The sequence below is a fragment of the Phaethon aethereus genome, assembly GCF_964289735.1.
Source record: "Phaethon aethereus genome assembly, chromosome: Z".
Classification (NCBI taxonomy): domain Eukaryota; kingdom Metazoa; phylum Chordata; class Aves; order Phaethontiformes; family Phaethontidae; genus Phaethon; species Phaethon aethereus.
Window position 1 is genome coordinate 1,096,518 of NC_138577.1, and position 22,628 is coordinate 1,119,145.

General features: G+C 45.7%; 1 protein-coding gene across 3 annotated transcripts in view; it reads right to left on the minus strand.

Annotated features, from left to right (window-relative positions):
• LOC309415755 (E3 ubiquitin-protein ligase NEDD4-like) overlaps positions 1-22,628 on the minus strand; it is a gene marked incomplete at both ends in the record, with an annotated part of 209,308 nt that overhangs the window by 165,296 nt on the left and 21,384 nt on the right. The window lies entirely within an intron of this gene.

A 22,628-nucleotide genomic window follows, 5' to 3' on the forward strand; every position in this document is an offset into this window, starting at 1 on the left:
GCAAAATGAGTCAATGAACAAGACCATGCAGAGCAGGTTAACAAGGCTGATCAGAAAAGACACATTCACAAGCACAGCTCTGCAGGGACTTAGATCAAGGAACTAGAAATAGGAACCACAGAAGCAAAGCGCCCTAGTGAGGGAGCCACACGCACGCCTTTGCACTGGCTCAGCGTGCTGACCCAAGACTGCCCAAACCGGCCGTCAGCCCTGGGAAACGAGGGCCCGCTTCACCACCACCGCAGCTGAACCACCATGCATGCTCCTCCTCGAGCATCAGATACAAAGAGGAAAGGGATGCTGGATAGGTCCCTGACCAGAGTAAGAGGGTTTTTTTGTTGGACTTAAAAAAATCACTTGCTTAATTAGGCTGTGCATATCTTAAAAATGAAACCAGTGCCACAAGACAACACTGTAATCATGAGTTCTTTACAGATACACGGCTTTAGGTACCACGTGAGCTGACATGCCACTGAGTGGGAAGACAACCTTAAACTGTCCAGACAACAACCTGATACACACAAATGCAGTAAAGCACAATTTACTGGCAGTTAAGTATCTTGACTGAAAGACTGCCATAAGTAATCAATCATCTAACGTTCTCACAGAGCAGTTTTCCCCAAACATAAACCAGCCTCCATTTTCCGGCAACTGTATCTAACATCCCTTTGAGTCAGTAAAAAGTGAGAAGAGGCAATCACTTACGCCCCACCATGGTGGTCAGGCTCAAGGACACAATCTTGGGATACCCCCTCCCTGCACACCCAAGAAGCCAGCACCCATCCTCACTCACTCAACACCCCACCCCATCTTTCCACCAGCAGCCACATTTTCCTTCTTGCAACATCACAGGGATCAGGAGGCAGGAACATGCAAGAGGGGTAAAGTACAGGGAAGACAAAGCTAGGAAAGCTGAGACCACCTGAGAGAAATGCTGCCCTTACTGGAGGACTTCAGCTATTTAGAAGCCACTTGTGGCTCGAGCTGCCATTCCCAGCACACTCTAAGGAAGAGGCATCAGTCCACAAGAGCACTGTAGAAACAGTTCATGGTCCACAGTCCCCACCGGCCCACCTTAACCAACACAAAATGAGTCAATACTTGGTGTTCCAAGGTCACTATTTGACACTGCGTGTTTTCACAGCTTCCCTCCATGTCAACAGGAACCAACCCCTGCACTGGTTGCACGGTCATATCATTTCCAACAGCCTCTGCACTAAAATGCAAAAGGGAATATGGGACTATTTGGAACCAACAAGATCCATTTTCCTTTCCCCACTTCCCAATACCATGGATGGGAGCTTTTAACCTGGATTCCTTCCTCTTCATTTTATCTTTCGCAATCACAAAGAACTGGTGCTTAGATGATTTAAACGCTATGACACTGACAGTGGTTAATAGCAGCAACTTATCTGCTTCATCCGTCTTTAAATGACTTTCAGTAATCTTGTTAAGTGGATATAGAAAAGGCACTCCTCTGGTTCTGCTCAGAGCTGAAAATACATATCAAAGAGAAATACTGATCTGGTGGCAAGATTAAACTGTACCCACCTTCTGTGCAACTCCTGCACTGTCTGAAACAACTAGTATTAGCCACTGACAAACAGCAAACTAGACAAGATGGACACCTAACTCTGCTATTTTTGTATCCCACTGAATTCTGTTCATTTTGGAAAGAATATATCCCAAGCTTCTTTTTGAAACACACTGCTTGAAAAGTTGAAAGTTAAGCTCACCGGACAGAGGAATTCTTCTATCTTTTTAAAACCTTGCCTGTAGCGTACTAAGCCTGGAAGGCTCTCCTTAAAATGCCAGGCGCTGCCACTCCCTAGTCCGTTGAAGGGCTGCGGCTGAGCAACACGGCGGCTCCTGCTTCCAGAAGACGGGGCGTGCTCCTCCGCAGCACTGACACCGGCTCCGGCACAGCCTGCGGTCTCACACTGAAGTTGCATTCCTCCCCCACTCGTTTTTTTTAACTACAATGCAGAACTCGTCTCAGAATTTAAAACTATGTTGTTCAGAATACTTCGATTAAAAACTTTTGCAACACTGCTGCTAGACATCCAAAGCTGTGTGCGCGCATCGGGGTGGCGGCTGTTGGCTGGCTCTTAGCAGTTAAGCAGTAAAATGCTAACATTTATGAAGCCTCACTTGCCAAAGCTATTTATGCCTATACTCTTTCTGTCCTTACCCCTCTAACCTTAGCCCAGTTCACCCACTGCAGCAGGGGTGCCATAAAGCCTTTGGTTAGCTATTAATGTTGAGTTCCACCGCTAACCACGTTCACACTTATTTCTGCTTTGTCCAATGATTAACATGAACTTTATGTATTCTTGCCTCCCTGAAAAATGTCAGAGGTTACATGGTTTTCTCCTTTGCTCAAGGATAACCTTTATACAGATTGTGTTTTCACATCTGTAATTCACGTTGCCATTTTAGAAGACTTAGGTGATTTAGGTAGAAACGAGCTAGGCAACCGAAACCAAATCACGCAGCAAGAACCACACTTCACCGACAATGAACAAATTCACCTCAGAAAACAGGTAAGGGAATACAGATGCATATACAGATTTATGAGACTTTGTATGTATATTTATGTGTGTGATTCACATTTTTTTAATTCATTTTTAAATGAACACCACATTTGCTTTCTCCAGGTACTCTGAAAAACGAAGTCATTAAAGCATTCACAGAAAGAAAATTTATTAAGAAGTACTCCTACCTTTGGATTAATACAGTATCTGGGAGCTGGGAAGTTTAGGGAAGAGTTATGGAAACAACAGGGGAAGAACGCGGGCAGATCGCAGTACCCCGAGCTGTGCGCTTCTTCCCCACCAGCGAGGATGTGATGCCACCCCTCAGCTTTGTCCTCCGAAGAGTAACTAAGGAGAGGTAGCTTAGTCCACACCAGCTAAAGCAAAACGGATGTGCTATTAAAACCAACCTGAACGAGTTTTGGAATACACCCCCGTATGTCCTACATACACGTAAAAAGAAATCCACAGCAACCCACAGCCCGGTGGAAGAAAGCAAGCTGTAGACGTCAACTTCCTACAGGACAGAAAATCCCATGCTCCATTTAGAGTATGCATTAAGAGAATAGCACTGGGATAACAATCGATATGGGTATAAAATTAGAAACTTGGCTTTTTTAAACGAACAGACAAGTGTGAAAGGCACAACATTTGGATCAATGCAAACCAATATTTGAGCGGATGCCATGCAGACCAGAGAAGATTAAACATTTAACATGTTCCTCCGCCACTGCCTTATAAAAGGTATATAAAACCACCCTTAAGTCAAATCCCTCAAGATGGACAAATTTCCTTCCATGTTTTCCGAGTCACACAAAACCCCAGCCAGCCTTCACTGCATCAGCCTCAGGGACGCCAGAGCCAGGCAGTCGCCCGAGCAGCTGGAGCGCACCCAGACGTCACGCCGTGGCCTTCACGCCGGCACGGAAAGCCGAACTTACCGAGCGCTGCCCGGCTGCTTCGGCGCGAGACCCCCACGTCAACAGCAGGCCGCGTCCCCGGGAGCGCGCCGCGAGGCCCCGCCGCGGCTCAGAGGGGCCCTGGCAGCCTCAGCCGGCCAACGCGGAAGTTTTGCTGACGGAGGCAATAAATGTCCCTCACCAAGGCAACGAGGTGAAAGGACAGCGATCTAGGATTTCACCTGAAGAAAGCTTAACGTGAACCGCGGCGGGGGAGTGTTGGTTTGGTTTTTTCTTCTTTCTGCGTAGGGACATTTTTGATTCCAAACCAAGATAGGCGTCAGCGAGGTAAATTTCCACTGACTGGAGGGAGAGAAACCAGCTCATGCTGGAAAGTTACCTGCACACAGAGACTCTGTGAGTCCGGTTTCATCCACTGAGCACTTCATCTCTATTTTTATTATACCTGAAAGTTTGCAAAACATAACAAAACAGAAAAGACAACAGATCTTTAACTCAGTGTTTTGGTTGCAAAACACATTAGAATGGAAAAGACAACAAATCTTTAACCCTATGTTTTAACTGTTGTTATGCTGAATGTGAAAAAACACAAAAGCCGCTGGTGTGCTGGACATCATAAAAACACGGTCACCCAAACAAACTGCTCTTTAACTCTCCCTATTACTGTAAAAAATCAACTAGGATTTGTAATTTCAAAATAAAATAGAGTATTTGCCATCTACTTAAAAAGTAGCAAAACTTTTCTATAGCAAGCCTAACAAAGTTAGGCTACACCTAAATCTTTTAGCAGTTGGAAATGTGGAAGAGAAGTTCGGTCGCAGAAGAGTCAAGCCGATGCTTACTTTGATGTGTTGGTGGATTAAACCGACCCACGTTACGGCCGAGTGAAAACCCCCGTACTTTAGTGAGCTATTGCCCACCAACATGTTACACAGAACACCACCAAGTCGGATCACCCTCTGCTCCGACATACAGCCACCTAGCACCAAGCAACGTGAGGGCAACCCCAGCGGGAGAACCTCCTCGCCCTCTCCTGCCACTGCCCAAGGCCTGCCGCCTCCGCTCCTCAAGACCGCCGCCGGGCCTGCCAGAAGGCGGCCGCAGGCTCCTGCCCAGCTCACTCCAGCGGCCCCAGAAACGCTGTGCTTTCAAATTAAAATCTCTGCGTATATTTAAAGGAAAAACAACAAACCAACACAAACGCGACCACAGCTTGGACGGGAGGCTGTGAGGCTTCCAAGCAAGGACGTCAGTCAACAGATTCAATACCGCTACCTTCATTATCTCCCAACAGCACAGGCCGTTAGAGCAGGAAGGATCTGATTTTCTATCTGGAAGCAGAGAGAAGAGAGGCATCCAAAGCGAACAGCTCAAACTCTGGGGACACCATAGTGGTTTTCTGAAGGCCACAGCAATAATATGTGATGTCTCAGTATAATTCTTGTGATATCTTAATAATCCTGAAATTTGTCAGTGGCAATTTTGCAAACAGTCTTTGATAAAATCTCAATTCTGTAGTGAAAACAAAAACAGGCACCAAGGGTATGAACCACATTCTCCGCTCTCCTCTGCGAACCTCAACACAGGAAAACAAACTCAGAATAAAGGTCATTATGTGACAACAACTTACTTATCCGGCTCCAGCACAGAAATTAAAATCTCATCTCAAGTAGCTTCACCACAAGCAACCTGGGAACCCAGCTCAGATCTTCCTCCTTTCAAGTTGTAAGGGGGAATGTGATTAACAAGTCCAAGACTAAAACAAATTGTGCCTTTTCTCCCCTGCAGAATTCTCAACCCTCGCTGCATCATCCAACATATTTTTTAAAAAAACAAACATTATTTTGTCTAAAGCAGATCTCAAAATCAGAGCAACTAAACCCGTAAGCTTTTAGAGGAAAGAATGCCACATAATTTGGATCAGAAGGACCCTCCTGGCTACGTCAGTCGGTTCACACAGCACTAGCACCCGTGGTGCTCCAGAGCACATCTCCAGGCTGAGGCGAGGGCTTCCCGCACAGCACGGCAGCAAAACTCGAGACAAGCCCACGTTCTGAGGAAACCAGAACTCTGCTGCTGAGCAAAACCTGACTTCTCTTTCATGCGACGATGCCCAAAGTTGAGGGGGACCAGCTCTTAACACCGGAACGAGGGGACGCTCCCCACCGCGCTGGAGCTGGAGGGGCGGCAGCAGCTGTGGGAGCAGGCTCTCCCTGCAGGCGAGTCTGAAGGGCTGGCAGAGCAGACAAGGGCTTTAACTTCACAGGATGGTCATACAAAGCCAAGCTCCTCAGGTGTAACCACAGGCCATGTCAGGCTACGCTTAAAAGGCTCTTATTATCCCACAACGCTAGAAAATTTATTTAATTATGTTTTACTGAATACCTTACTAATGCACAACAGAACCATCACATCAACAGATTAAGCAAACACCAGTAAAGTGTTAAAAGAAGTGCAGAGTTTAGAGAAATTTGGGAATCTTAGTATTTTTCTGTTGTATGAGATAAGTGTTTTACAATAATGATTCAAGTTCTACTTCTAGGACTTAGGACCTCTAGGAAGAGGCACCGTATTCCTGTTTTCCTTGGCTAGACTGACACAGCTTGGGGGGAAAAATACCACGCAAAATTTCAGAAACCCATGAGTGTGTCTTAGAAGGACATACCATGGTGTGCTCTTGCACATGGACAAAACAGGAGTAGTGTATGGAGATCAAAAGTACATGCGTACCAGCAACACGGTTCGGAACCAGGACTCAAAACTCCCAGTCCAGCGTTTGAAAGCACACTATGAAGAAACAGGCTCAAATCACAGTACTGACCTCATGAAAATCTGCTTACAAGGTATATTTTTACTGCACGTTTAAAAAAAGTAAATGTTTCAGGTGAATTGTGATCTATTTTTACAAAAACCAGCTGAACTCCATGCAGCTAGATATACTTGCACAATTTCAGCAAGCATGTTCAACCAGGTCACCTGTGGTCTTTAGAAGCACCTAAGAGAATGCAAAAGAACGTTAAATTAACGGACTTGCTGTACTGTACAAGACTTCATTCTCCTTATTTAACATTTAGACCTATTTATATCACTTACTAAAGGAATTCATCTAATTGACATGTTGTTTTCTGCACAACCTAATTCACTAAACTCTCTAGTAGTCTCATGCAGGCTGAGCACAGATGTCTTCTAGATCCAGCTGTGCCGGTAAAGAAAAAAATTCTTATCCAACAGCTTTCTTCCTGGTTTTTAACACTGCCAGAGGTAACCATCTCCCGCCTCCAGCTGACAGCAGACACCATGACAATCCAAGTAAGTCAAGTTAGCTTCATCAGACTCACTCCCTTGGATGGCTTCAAGCTCATGAGCACTCGGAGCGGTGGCTGAGGAGACGACACGACTTCTACCAAAGGGGCTGCAACGGCTCACTGGTTTCCCTTTGCTCCCGTTCTGGGCTCAGACTCGGTGGTTACTTGGATTTCCACCTTCCTGGCTCTTCCACCTAAATAGGCCGACACTAGTCTAAATACCTACCCCTATCAATCATATTACACAAAGGACTAACCTGGAGAAGCTTGCAATAGCAAGGAGCTTGCAATAGTGAGAAGTTTGCCATAGAAAGCACAACGGTCACTCAGATCTGCTTAATTTAGCACCATTTTGTGGCAAGTATCTCAAAGGAAAGAAAAAAAACCCAGTACAGTATGGGAAAGGAGGACATGTTTGCTGAATCAACTGTACACATCATAAAGTCACGGTATAAGAAATTCTCATTCTAAAGGAAGCCTCAATCTGCTTTTCTCTGGACAAGCCAAGAGACATAGTCTTTTGTAGCAGCAAAGAAACAGAAAAGCCTTTGTTACATCTTCCTATGAAAAATATGGACAAAGCTTTGACTAGGAGTTACTGGTGCATTTGCAGAGGTCTCTGACCTGACAGCGACTCTGCTATATAGACTTACTTTAAAAAAACAAAACACCACGCAACCCTGACCTTGCATGAGAGATCAGCACCCAGACAAGCTGCATCCAAACTGAAAACTACTGCAAGTTTAAACAGAAAGTTCATAATGGAAAATGAGACAGTAACTACTTTTCCTTCCCTTAGGAGATACAGAAACTCAGCTGATTCATTACAGCCTCCAGGCTTTATGCAAACAAATATCTAACTCTCTGGCATGCAAAAAAAGCCCTGCGAGTATGAACTACGATTAAATAAAGGAACAATGTTCTTAGATGTAGGATGATGTAGGGTACCAAAGGAGCTGCTGGAAGTGCTCACCAAGCCACTTCCCATCATTTCTCAGCAGTCCTGGCTACCTGGGGAGGTCTCAGTTGACTGGAGGTTACCAAATGTGACGCCATCTACAAGAAGGGCCAGAAGGAGAATCCAGGGAACTACAGGCCTGTCAGTCGGACCTCGGTGACAGGGAAGGTTACGGAGCAGATCTTCTTGACTGCCATCGCACAGCATGTACAGGACAACCAGGTCATCAGGCCCAGTCAACGTGGGTTTATGAAAGGCAGGTCCCGTCTGACCAACCCGATCTCCTTCTGTGACAAGGTGACCCACTTAGTGCATGAGAGAAAGGCTGTGCGTGCTGTCTGCCTAGGCTTTGGTGAAGCCTTTGACAGCGTCTCCCACAGCATTCTCCTGGAGAAACTGGACGCTCACAGCTTGGACAGGCCTACGCTTTGCTGCGTAAGAAACTGCCTGGGTGACCGGGCCCAAAGAGTTGCGGTGAATGGAGTTCAATCCCATTGGTGGCCAGTCAACAAGTGGCGTTCCCCAGGGATGGGTACTGGGGCTGGTTCTCTTTAATGTCTTTATCAGTGACCTGGACGATGGGATCAAGAGCACCCTCAGTAAGTTTGCAGACCACACCAAGCTGGCTGGGAGTGTCGATCTGCTCGAGGGCAGAAAGGCTCTACAGAGGGACCAGGACAGGCTGGATCCATGGGCTGAGGCCAGCTGGATGACATTTAACAAGGCCAAGTGCCGGATCCTGCTCTTGGGTCACAACAACCCCACGCAACGCTCCAGGCTTGGGCAGGAGTGGCTGGAGAGCTGCCCGGAGGAAAAGGACCTGGGGGTGCCGGTTGGCAGCCGGCTGAACAGGAGCTGGCAGTGTGCCCAGGTGGCCAACAGCATCCTGGCCTGTACCAGCAATGGTGTGGCCAGCAGGAGCAGGGCAGGGATCGTGCCCCTGGACTCGGCACTGGTGAGGCCGCACCTCGAATCCTGTGTTCAGTTCTGGGCCCCTCACTCCAAGAAGGACGTTGAGGTGCTGGAGCGTGTCCAGAGAAGGGCAACAGAGCTGGGGAGGGGTCTGGAGCACAAGTCTGATGAGGAGCGGCTGAGGGAACTGGGGGTGTTCAGTCTGGAGAAGAGGAGGCTGAGGGGAGCCCTCATCGCTCTCTACAGCTACCTGAAAGGGGGTTGTGGTGAGGTGGGTGTTGGTTTCTTCTCCCAAGTAACCAGCAACAGAAGAAGAGGAAACGGCCTCAAGTTGTGCCAGGGGAGGTTGAGATTGATCGTTAAGAAAAATTTCTTTACCAAAAAGGTTGCCAAGCATTGTAACAGGCTGCCCAGGGAAAGGGTTGCGTGACCATCCCTGCAGGTATTTACAAGATGTGTGTACATGAGGTGCTTAGGGACATGGTTTAGTGGTGGACCTGGCAGTGCTAGGTTAACAGTTGGACTTGATGATCTTAAAGGCCTTTTCCAAGCTAAATGATTGTATGATTACATTATACTGGCCCTGACATTCATAAAAGCTTTGCCAACCAGAGAGCGAAACAAAGCCAGTTGTTTTAATTTCAGATACTCATTATCCTCAGGTCAATGTCCAGACAGATCTATTACTTTCCAGTACACAGAAGAGAGCAGTACTTCAAATCTTATTAGTTAAGAGAGAAACACAAAAAATCCAATTCCCCGATAAGTGTCTAACAATTTTGCCCAAAGATGATGAATGGTCTAAATTCCCAATTAAGAGCCTACAGTAAGAAGTCACAGAAGGACGCAATAGAAAAAAAGAATCTTCTCTACCACAACAATTAGGTTTTTACCTTTCACTAAGACAAGCTCTGATATAGTTTAATTTTTTTTTTAAACATTAAACATCTTGAAGCATTGTTTTTGATATGATGAAATCCACCAGACCCTTAAAATTCAAGCTTTTTTTTAAGTGAAAAACTATGAATTACACTTAATACAACCCTCTTAACTTTTCCTATGCAAAATGCCACACAAAATGTAACTGTATTTTAGGCTACTAGTTCTCATTAAAAAAAAAATCCACCAATTTATCAGAAAGCCTCCATGAGTAAGCAGTACATGAGACCTCAAAAGAGAAACACAGAAGAGATGAGGCTGGATCAACCTCTGGAGATGATCTAGTCCAACCCTGCAGCTCAAAGCTGGGACAGCTAGAGCAGGTTGTCCAGAACCACGCCCCGTGAGCTCTCCACATCTTCAAGGATGGACACTCCACCATCTCTGCTTGCCACGCTCTGCCTTATGCAGCCCAGGAGGCCATTGGCCTTCTCTGTTGCAAGGGCACACTGCTGGCTCGTACTCAACATGTTGTCCACCAGGACCCAAAGGACCTTCCCTACAGAGCTGCTTTCCAGCTGCTTGGGCCCCATCCTCTCCTGGAGCATGGGCTTATTCCTGCCCAGGCACAGGACATGCATTTCAGTTTGCTGAACTTCATGAGATTCCTGGTAGCCTGTTTCTCCAGCTTGTCCAGGTCCCTCTGAACGGCAGCACAACCCTCGGGCATATCAACCTCTCCCTCCAGTTTGTATCACCTCCATCTCAAAGTTTGCTGACAAACAGCAAATTGGACTCAGGCACAAAGGGCAAGGTAGTGATTTCAAACTTAAATAACAATAATGCTACAAGTGACAAGTTAGAGATGACTCGGAAACAGATAAAAACAGAATTCCCAGAAAAACAGCTTCAAAACAATTGTGGTTAGGAATCAGGCAGGTAGGAGAACAGGTTTAAAACAACTGTGGTTAAGAATCAGGCAGGTAGGAAAACATTAAGCTAAGGTTTTATTTGTAGGCAATGGCATGTGCAAGGCTCCAAGGAGATATATGCCGGCCTGCTGGACAAAGGGCAGCTTGTATTTGCTTGCAGTCGAAAGCTGTTCTGAAAAAGGACAGCTCTTGCTACTGCTAGGAACACTTACCTGGTCAGCAGTAGCTGTGCTTTGGTATGCCTCATGGTTTGCAAAAGCTTTCAGCATCGCCCAGAACAGCACCAGGTCAAAGTACTTCCTAGTAACTCCACTGTTAATGGTTTCAACTGAATTTGAAGGCTCACACTAGCACCACATCGCTACTATGTGCAATTCCTGCCATTCCGGGAACCAAAACCACACTGAACTTCACCAGATTGGTGAACATGGCAAGATTTATTTACTGCAAACCATCCAGGGAAAACCACGCATAAGAATGAGGTCTGTTCAAGCCTTCACAAATACCACTGTGTTTATGTCCAGAAAAAAAAAAAAATACTCTTAGCATGATTCTTTTGTAATTAGCTATTACACGTTGGAATGACAGTGTTGGGGTGTACCACAACAACAGAAACTCCTGGTGCATCTTAGGACTATTTTAAATAAGGCGAGTTAGAGCGAGCGTTACAAAGCCTGTCCTCGCAGCGCAGGGTGGAGCGGGGGGATGCCCCGAGTAGCACTGCATGACCACAAGCCATCAGGTGCCAAGATGAACCAGAACAAGTGCGATTTCAATACTGCTGTTTCACTTCCCATTTCCAGGTTAGGGCAGGCACACATGCATCCACTAATTGTCCGATGGCCGGTGACAAGTCTGTACGTTACAGTGCCGGTGGCCATAACTGCAGACCGAGCAGCACTCGAGAACATTCCCAGGCTCTGCCGTCCACCCCGCGGGAGCGGTCCCTGCCACAGCCTCGGCTCGGGCAATGTGCACGCTCCGCAACAGTGCCCGAGCAGGGTTTGGGAGGCAGCACGAGACGGGGACCATGCCCAACACGGTCTGCATGTGGCCGGCGTCCTTGGACGGCGGGGACTTGAACAGCACGCACACAGACCCTGTTGTGCCCATGGGCCCCAGTTTAATGGCACGGCCTTGAATTTACTAGCATGCACAGAGACAACCACTGCTACTTGCAATCACGTATGTACACAACAACAATCATCTGTAAGAGGTGGGAGTTTCCTATGCATATAAGAATAAGTCATCATATATACAAAAATCCAAGGAATTGCACACACTTCTGTTTACATATGGGTATCCTGTTTTCCATGACCAAAGTTTTAATTATTTTTGGCATTTGACAAGACTTAAGACTTGTGCGCTTTGTTTGCAAGACAAAAATGACAACAACAATATAGCTGTTGGGAAACAGGAATGTTATTTTACCAGTCAAAAGAACATCATTGACATGCTTATGAAGTGTGTTACAATTTTGTTAGACACTTAGAGGTGGGGTTTAGTTTGGTTTGCAGGGTTTGAGGTTGGTTTTTTTTACATTCACTGGGTCTCAAGATCATGATCCTGTATTTCAACAGCTCATAAGAAAAAGGCCTATATATAGTTTTTCACAGTGAAATAGCAATATGAGAAGAAATCTCTAAAAGATGCTCTTCCCTCACAAAGGAAATAAATCTACCTTCTGATGATCACTTGTTCCTTTTCTGGAAAAGGAGGGAGAGGTTCAATAGAATAAAACCTGAACTCATCTACCTTTCTGTAAAGGCGACACAACCCCGATATAGCCAATGCACACACATACACCCCCAAATTCAGCAGCAACGTTAGTTTGATTAATGATATTCTGAAATACTTACAGGATCAGGACAGCTTTGACGAGAACTTGAGCTGTACCTATAGCTCAAGACCCAGCCCGTGCCTGCTGAAGTAGACCAAAACATTACTGGAAGCACAGTGAGCAGAGCTGCTGTACTTCCGCAGTGCTCAGAGAACAGAGACCTCTTTGGGACAAGGTCCTGGTTTTCTCCTTAGCACTGCCCAACAGCAGAGTGTGAGTTTGCCAGTGGTGACTAAGCACATGCAGGTGAGGCAAGACACACTGACGAGGGGAGCAGGTACCATCCGCTCAGTGCCGAGTGGACTGGTACCTGCTTCCTCATTTCAGCTGCTCATCCTGACCAGCAATTAACACCACCAACCTAACAGAGCAGTCCCGCCCCGAGCTGCACGTGTGACATTATGCAGGCTTGGGTGCTTGCACCATACACGGGCTCATGCCGAGCAACCTTTGGACGCAGCAGAATTTAAATGGCAGGCAGAAATGTTGCGGCACATCGGCTGGTGAGAAGCATGTGTTCCCTGGCAGAAAGGGATTAAAAGCTTTCCTTGAGACCGTGGTGTCGTGGTTTAGCCCCAGCCAGCAACTAAGCACAATGCAGCTGCCCGCTCACTCGCCCTCCCGCAGTGGGATGGGGCAGAGAATCGAGAAAAAACTCGTGCGCTGAGATAAAAACAGTTTAACAGGACAGCAAGAGACAAGGAAACAACAACAACAATAATACCCACAAGGGAACGTGCAAGAACAAGTGATGCCCAATACAGCAACTGCTCACCACCCAGCGATCGATAGCCTGTCCCCGAGCAGCGATTCCCGCACCCCAGCTAACTCCAGTTTATGTACTGGGCATGACGCCGGATGGTAGGGAATATCCCTCTGGCCAGCCTGGGTCAGCTGTCCTGGCTGTGTCCCCTCCAGCTTCCCGTGCACCCCCAGCCTCCTCGCTGGCCGGCCAGAGCACGGAAAGCTGAACAGTCCTTGACTGCTTAGCAACAACTGAAAACATCAGCACGTTATCAACATCTTCTCATCCCCGGTCCAAAGCACAGCCTCACACTGGCTTCTGTGAAAAAAAACAACTCTATCCTGGCTGAAACCAGGACAGACAGTATGAGAGCATTTCCTCAGAAACTCATTTGCAAGTAATAACCAGTGCTGAGAGATCCAGACATTTCATGAAAAGTGGAACTATAGCTCAAGATCTCAAGTATCTTCCTTAAGAGCCTCTGCAATAGTCAACAGTTAATTTTAAAAGTTCTTATGAATGGACTACGCAACAGCTAAGTAGAAAAAGACAACAAACTTCAGATGAAAATAATGCCCTTTTAACTCACGTTACCCTCATTATCAACCCATATTTTATGCCTGCCACTCCATATGCTTTGAAATGTGACTTCAAAGCTTCTATCATTTTATATGGTAGCTTGAAAATAAGTCTTAGTTAACAGCTTTCCCAGCATTGCACAAGTGACAGAGTTAACTGCACACCATGAGGATCCAGTCGGTTTGCTGCAAACAGGTCAAGAGGTAAGTCACCAGGATTCCCTCCCCTCTGACCACTCTCCAAGGAGATACCTCCACTCTGTACAAGATGCTGTTTTCACATGCATATTCTCATAGATAAAACTTCAAGATATTTACGTTTCAGGGAAGCAACTGCTTCCTATGCACACAGAATACTCTAGACATTATTTCTTTAAAGCAACTTTTATCAAAATTGTTATCTTCTTTCTTGAAACTCTAAGGACATTGCTAAGTGTGATTATTATCATGCCACAGGTTGATATTCACGCTTCCTTAGAGAAGAATCTAGGAAGTGGCTGCAGATGACCAAAAAAGTGGTATCTTACGTTTTTATGCATAGAAAATGTACAGTATGGTGCTAGTCATCAGCATAGCTTTTTTTCTAAGACATGTAAATCTTAAATACCTACTGAACTTTTCACCATTTCTGAAAGGCCGATTATACATATAAAATGCACAAAAGAAGATCCCATATCAAATGGGGGAGTTTTAGCTATACAGCATTCCAGTAGCCCAATTAGTTGCAGACTGATCACACAAGCATGTTTATATAACCACAATCTATATTCTTGTTAGATATTTAATGATTTTAGACCATAAACAGTCAACTTTAGTGTGGCTGCACTGTTTAATGACAGAACACACATTCAATAAACACATTACCCAACAATAAACCGTGATTGAAGGCTTATTTCTAGCCCAGATAAGCTCAGTGATCTGTTTGACAGCACACACCCACAGACCAAAGTTACACCGCTGGCTGTTTCATCTGGAGAACGACGTGCAGGGCAGGCGAGGCACAGGATGAGGACTTTCTTAAATAGCCTTTGCTGGAAAAACCTTGGTAGCAGGAAAACCACACTAGCTGACAAGAACATGCCAGTCAGACTCTCAAAACCTTAAATAGCTGTAAACAAGAGCTTTTAATGCAGCACTTCAGCCTTAGAAAAGTCTCAAGCACATCTTCAGAATCTGAATAAGCATTAGTCACCTTTGGGATCTGTTGCTCTGAAGATCAAACACTGCCTTAGCGGAGGGCAAAACACACTTCATCTTGGTTCACTGGAATTCATGAATTAAAACTCTTGTTTTCAAAAGTTTTTGTGAAGATGCTCAAGTAAAATACTGCAGAGATAATACATGAGCTTAACTGAATCCACACAGTTTGCATCAAGAGAAAGGAAAAAGCTCTTGAAAACAGAAAAACTTTTGGAAGAGAAAAAAAGTAGAGAAAGTTGCAAGTTTTGTTTTTTTTGTTTTTTTGTTTTTTAAATAGTTTGATTTGTCTCCTTCTGTTCAAACTAGAGATCAAGCATGATTATAACATCAACATGTAACATCCACCAAGGGTACCAAAGGAGCTGCTGGAAGTGCTCACCAAGCCACTTCCCATCATTTCTCAGCAGTCCTGGCTACCCGGGGAGGTCTCAGTTGACTGGAGGTTACCAAATGTGACGCCATCTACAAGAAGGGCCAGAAGGAGAATCCAGGGAACTACAGGCCTGTCAGTCGGACCTCGGTGACAGGGAAGGTTACGGAGCAGATCTTCTTGACTGCCATCGCACAGCATGTACAGGACAACCAGGTCATCAGGCCCAGTCAACGTGGGTTTATGAAAGGCAGGTCCCGTCTGACCAACCCGATCTCCTTCTGTGACAAGGTGACCCACTTAGTGCATGAGAGAAAGGCTGTGCGTGCTGTCTGCCTAGGCTTTGGTGAAGCCTTTGACAGCGTCTCCCACAGCATTCTCCTGGAGAAACTGGACGCTCACAGCTTGGACAGGCCTACGTTTTGCTGCGTAAGAAACTGCCTGGGTGACCGGGCCCAAAGAGTTGCGGTGAATGGAGTTCAATCCCATTGGTGGCCAGTCACAAGTGGCGTTCCCCAGGGATGGGTACTGGGGCTGGTTCTCTTTAATGTCTTTATCAGTGACCTGGACGATGGGATCAAGAGCACCCTCAGTAAGTTTGCAGACCACACCAAGCTGGCTGGGAGTGTCGATCTGCTCGAGGGCAGAAAGGCTCTACAGAGGGACCAGGACAGGCTGGATCCATGGGCTGAGGCCAGCTGGATGACATTTAACAAGGCCAAGTGCCGGATCCTGCTCTTGGGTCACAACAACCCCACGCAACGCTCCAGGCTTGGGCAGGAGTGGCTGGAGAGCTGCCCAGAGGAGAAGGACCTGGGGGTGCCGGTTGGCAGCCGGCTGAACAGGAGCCGGCAGTGTGCCCAGGTAGCCAAAGCAGCCAACAGCGTCCTGGCCTGTACCAGCAATGGTGTGGCCAGCAGGAGCAGGGCAGGGATCGTGCCCCTGGACTCGGCACTGGTGAGGCCGCACCTCGAGTCCTGTGTTCAGTTCTGGGCCCCTCACTCCAAGAAGGACGTTGAGGTGCTGGAGCGTGTCCAGAGAAGGGCAACAGAGCTGGGGAGGGGTCTGGAGCACAAGTCTGATGAGGAGCGGCTGAGGGAACTGGGGGTGTTCAGTCTGGAGAAGAGGAGGCTGAGGGGAGCCCTCATCGCTCTCTACAGCTACCTGAAAGGGGGTTGTGGTGAGGTGGGTGTTGGTTTCTTCTCCCAAGTAACTAGCGACAGGATGAGAGGAAACAGCCTCAAGTTGCACCAGGGGAAGTTGAGATTGATTGTTAAGAAAAATTTCTTCACCAAAAAGGTTGCCAAGCATTGTAACAGGCTGCCCAGGGAAGGGGCTGCGTGACCATCCCTGCAGGTATTTACAAGATGTGTGTACATGTGGTGCTTAGGGACATGGTTTAGTAGGACTTGGTTAGGGCTAGGTTAATGCTTGGACTCAATGATCTTAAGGGTCTTTTCCAAATGATTCTATGATTCTAATTACACCTTCTAATCATGAAATATTAATGTTGGATTCTTGCATTTAATGCAATTCATCCCAAAGCATTCATCGGTGGTAACTTTAAGCATACTAAGAGAACAGTAGCAGAGAAGATTACTGCTTATCTAACAATATGGTAAATTTTTCTGTACAATGGGATTTATTCCTATTCGTCCCGGTTTGAGCTATGAAGGAAAAATAAGAGAAGATATTAAAAGCAGTATACAGTGCTAACAAATCCAAAACACTTATCTGAAAGCAATTTTAGAAAGATTAGTGAACACTGCTGGCACTAAACCTTATTCTACAATTTCAGTGCCCAGTGTATTAATTTACTACAAAAAGACCTTATTTGCATCTTGGTTCATAGCAAGCCTGGTAATCTGTAAAAGTAAAAATGATGAAATACAGCCTATAATCCCAGAATTCGATCAGGAGCCGCATCCATTCATTTTGGAGAGCTTCACCAGTTTCTTTGGTGTTCCATGACTGAAGTATATTATTTGGAGAGTATCTGATATATCAGATATTCTCTAGATTTACCCATCGAAGTGAAAACACTATACTAAATCAGGTAAATGCAAGACGTATGTATTTTCATATGTATATACACACATATGTGTGTGTTGTCTGAAAGAAAGTTAATGACTGTATATTTTACCAAAATAGAAAGGAAACAATTCATTTTCTAGGATGGAGAGAGAATAAAGTCTGCAGGAGCCCCATGAATTTTCTTCACAGAAGCTGTGTTTTGGATTTGGGATGAGATGATGTTGATAATGTGCTGATGTTTTCAGTTGTTGCTAAGTAGTCAAGGACTGTTCAGCTTTCCGTGCTCTGGCCGGCCAGCGAGGAGGCTGGGGGTGCACAGGAAGCTGGAGGGGACACAGCCAGGACAGCTGACCCAGGCTGGCCAGAGGGATATTCCATACCATAGGGCGTCATGCTCGGTATATAAAGCTGGGACAAAGAAGGAAGGGGTGGGGGGACGTTTGGAGTGATGGTGTCTGTCCTCCCAAGTCACCGTTACACGTGATAGAGCCCTGCTTCCCTGGGGATGGCTGAACACCTGCCTGCCCTTGGAAAGTGGTGAATGAATTCCTGGTTTTGCTCTGCTTGCGTGCCCGGCTTTTGTTTGACCTATTAAAATGCCTTTAATCTCAACCCATGAGGTTCCTCACTTTTACTCGTCAGTTCTCTCCCCCATCCCACTGTGAGGGAGTGAGCGAGCAGCTGCATGGGGCTTAATTGCTGGCTGGGGTTAAACCACAACACATAGTCAAATAAAACATTAATAAAATAAAATACTACAAGAACTGTAACAAGAATAAGACATTTGAAAGAAAGAGGTCTGTTTTGCAATACAGGAGATTGGGAAGGCATCCGGCAATCACACTCCATCTACACCGCAAACAGGGATTGCACACATTGTATGCAATCCAGAGCATTAGCTGTGGCAGAAGTCAGATCAACCAGAACATCTGTCTAGAAAATAGTCTGGAAATGCCTTGCACGGGTGACGGAAAACAGTCACGACTGGTAAGGTGACATGCAATGCCTGCATAGAGCTTGGCATACCGGGGTCTCGGGTACCTTCCTTTGGTGAAGGATACAGCCCTTCCCCAGCGCAGCCCTTCCACATGCTCAGCCAGCAAGTGTCGGTCCCCGCTTCCAGATGCAGGTGTGTGACATGCTGCTCAGCACGACAGGCAGCAGAGGTACTTGTAACCCCTCTTCCCTCTGGCAAACATTACAGTTACTTTGGGATATCAGAAACCACATCACCTATCTTAATGACCCACTGAATGCCTGATGTGAGCCTGGGCTTTCGCTACTGTTCTAGAAAGACTGAGGGAAGTAAAGGTATTGACTCCTGTCAGAGGCTGCCCTGATGGGCAAAGGGCGCTGGAGGTAAAAACAGCAGAAGAGGCTGAGGGAGGCAGGTTTGTTCAGCCTGGAGAAGAGAAGGCAGAGGGACTGTAACTGCTGCCCACCTGACAGCCCTCCACAGGGACAACCCAGTCTGCCTCTTCACAAGGCCTGCAGCAAAAGGCCAAGTAGCAACCACCACAAGTTGAAACAAGGGGAGTCCCACCTGAATAGAAGAACATGTTTTCCACATCATCAGGTGTTTAAGGACTGGGCCTCACCACTGGAGACAGGCAACACTGGACTGGAGACAACCCCACGCAACCTGCTCTGATGCTGCCCAGCTCAGAGCTGAGGCTGGACCGTACAGTCTCCAGGCATCCCTTGCAGGGCTGGAGTAGGGCTCGGCCCCCGCCACCGACTGAACTGCAACTCTTGCAGAGGGTCTGTGCCACAGCCTGCAGTGTCCAAGACCAGGAGATGTTACAACAGGTTGCTTCAGGATTGTATGCAGCAGCATTAACTCCTAATTCCTAGTAAATTAGCATGCAGAGAGGAAGGTAGAGCAGGACAGACGTTTCTGCTCCCTGCAAGGCCTGTCGGAGAGCCAAGAGCTGCCGCACAGTGACACTGCAAGCTGCAGAGCCCCTCAGCTAAGCTGGATCACTGATGGGCACCTACCTGTCCCCATGGAAGACAAGTGCCTGACAGATTCAGAACAGCAGTGTTACAACCCCAGCTCCATCCTCTGCGCAGCCAGGTGATGCTGGCAGGTTACTGCGTGCCTCGGCTTCCCCAGTGATGTAGCGAGGTGCAGGAGAGGTGCACGGCTCATCAGTCTTCCCGGGCCTGGGGGCCAACCAGCAGGCAGTGTGAGACATGGAGATAGAGAGCCAGAGGCCAAAGACAGACCCAGATCTTCAGAGACACTGAAAGCCTGATGCCTGAAGGGAATTCAGACCGTACTTCTCACCTATTCATTAGTTATTACTTTTTTTTTAACTATTGTTAAAAAAAAAAAAAATTGTTATAGCTCAACAGCAGTAGACTGGCTCAGAGCAGAAATCACAAATGTCAGTTTTCAGAGAAAGATTCCATTTTCTGACACAATTTGTTTTCTTGCATGAATCATCCTATTATCCAACCAGAAATGAAATTAGATCTTCCAGCTCTCAAGTGAAGTTAATAATTAATGTTACTGTGTGAGTTTCCAGTCTTCCCTGGTGAAGAAACTCTTTCAAACACATTAACATTTCAATGATTGCTGCCGTCAGTCAACCCAGCAGTTCATTCCTTTGGCCTCTATTCCCCATATTGATCAAGTTTCTTTTTTCAAAAAAATTATCACGTCATATCCTCCACCAGTACCTCTTTTCCCTTAAGGCAAACCTGACCATAAGCTCTGCTCCCCAAAGATTGCCAGGTTTGGGGGATGAATCACTCCCATTACAGTCTCTGCCCAGGTTAGGTGAGGAAAAACCAGCCACACAACCCAGTGCCTAAGCCAAATCCATGGAGAAGGGGTCCACTCTCACCATAAACCCCCAGTGCTCAGGCTTTTGTATCCTGGTTGTGTTCTTGCTGTTTCCAACATATTTGCACTCTGTTCCACCTCTTTCTCCTCCTTTCTTTCCTACTCACTTTAAAAACACAGCAGCCCTTTGACAAAGATTTGACTTTTTTTTGTTTGCAGAGTATTTGCCATTTAAATGTATACTCTACGTCTAGCAAGTTCTTACAGTTGAAAACTATGGTGTCTCATAAAAGAATGAGAAAACTGTGCAGTTTCCAATTCGGGCTTAGACTGATTAGATTTGGGAAGTTAAGCAGTGAGCAAACACAGACCCTCCTGGATAGCAGGACAGCACATCCCCCAGTAGAAGTCAATGGTCTCTTTCTCCAGTGTGTCCACCGACGTACAAGGATACATTATGAACAGCCAAAGACATGGACAACAGTTAAGGTATTGTGAGAAATAACTGTAGTTTTTTTAAAAAAAATTATTAACAAAAACATGACCAGTGCAGGAGCCTAAATTTAAGGTAATGCATGCATTTAAGATGCTTTTCAGGAGCAAGAAAAGCAGTTACTATCTCTCTTCTAATTGAAGGACATATGATCACTACTCAAAAATGCTAAAGGCACACCTGAGTTAATATACACAGTCAAAATAATCAATTACAGCAAGTTTATCACTAGCAAATCAACAGGATTGGGTAAAAAAATACATTACTTCTGCTTGGAGGAAAAATATTTTCTGAACAGTTAACAAATAGTTTATTGTGTTTTTTTTAAAGTTAAGTTATCCGATTGCAGAGCTGTGTCAGCATTCATTTGTCCCTACAATTGACTTTAGCGTGGGTTAGCAGCATTTAGACCCACGTCTTATTTTCGGTGCGCAGAGAGGTGAGCAATGCGCCCAGTCCAGAGGCAACCAGCAAGCACTGGCAACTCTATTTGTACCATTGAAATGCTGTTAATGCCCAAGGCATTTTTTTTTTCTTCTATGAAATATGCTCATCTTTTTCACATTGAAAAAAATGCCATAGTAAAAAAGGAAAAAAATACACTGAGAACTTCTTTGTTTGTTTTATATAAATAATTTCTGCACACCATGTTGAGGATGGAAGGCTTGGGCATCTTTCGTTTTGGGGGTTTGGTGTGTCATTTGCATTGGTTTTGCTTTTTTAAATTGTACTAATTGCTCATAGGTAACTCCTTAAGAATTTGTGAGATGCTATAAATAAATGTATTGTTGCTGGACAAAGTTCAGAGGTTACCTCAGTCACTTGTTCCCAAAATGGCACTTGACACTGACTAGACTAAGAAACACTCATTAAAATATTCAACACTCATTACCCCAAACAAAGGATGGACTTTGTGTTCTGCCAGGGATTCTGGATGCAAAACGTGGCTGAACGCACCGAACAAAAGCCACATTCAGAATCAATGTATTGCAGAAGATCAGCAATAAGGTCAGCCATTCATCGCCTCGGAGCAGGACCTCTTCCCAGAGCAGCACAGATGTGTGTTCTTGGAAGAAACAGAAAAAGAAGGGAGCAGAGGGCACAGCAGTTCAACGTTCCTTAGCCAAGTTACAGGGCAATTAAACAGCTTCTACCTCACCTTCTGTGGTGTAAGCAATGCAATACGGGGTCAACAACAAGCAGGTAGAAGCAGTAATTTCTTTGCCACAACTGATTGCAGTGCCAAAAGTTACACAGCCACTAAAAAGTTTTAAAGATTTGGAGTTTCATATCAGTTTCCTTATCTGTATCTAACTCGGCAGACTGTGATTACAAATATAAGCCATTTTCATAACTATTAACATCTTAGCTCATCATTTTCAGAATCACAGAATCATTAAGGTTGGAGAAGACCTTTAAGATCATCAAGTCCAACCATCAACCCAACACCACTGTGCCCACTAAACCATGTCCTGAAGTGCCACAACTACATGTTTTTTTAAGACATAAGAGTCTTAGACTAATTTTGAGCCTAGTCCTGAAGCACAGGACAGCCTTCCCTAGAGCAGCAGCAGCCCACCACTGAAGCAGCATGGGGAGCTAACACACAGCTCTGTTTGCAAAGGGCATGCTTCTAACACCATGAAGTCTTTTACTTTTAGAGAGCTCCGTCAAGAATGAGGTGGGTTTTTTTTTTTTCCAAGACAGCAAATGAATATTAGAGTGAATGAAGTACAGCACCAAAAAGCTCTCAGGATAATACAAATTAACAGAAGAAGGAGTCTGAAGAACAAAGTCGGTTTCCTCCAGGCAGGTTTAAATGAAGTTACATGCCCTTTCAGAAGTAACAAAGATGATCTACAGAAAGACCAATTTTGCTTCTTAATTATTACTGTGGCTGCACAAAGAAAGAGAAAAAGGGCTAGGAACTGCTGCAGACATACCAAAATCCAACTGCACAAAGAATTGCCCCCTTTAACAGGCTACCACTTTTGTATATGTTGGTGTTTCAAAATAATAAATAGCCATAGACATTCTATGTAATGTTGTTTGTCCTACACACAATTTCATACTGTAGTTCCTTCTATTGAATAAGAAAACTCTGCCCGGAAGATCAGCTAACAGCTCCAGAAAACAC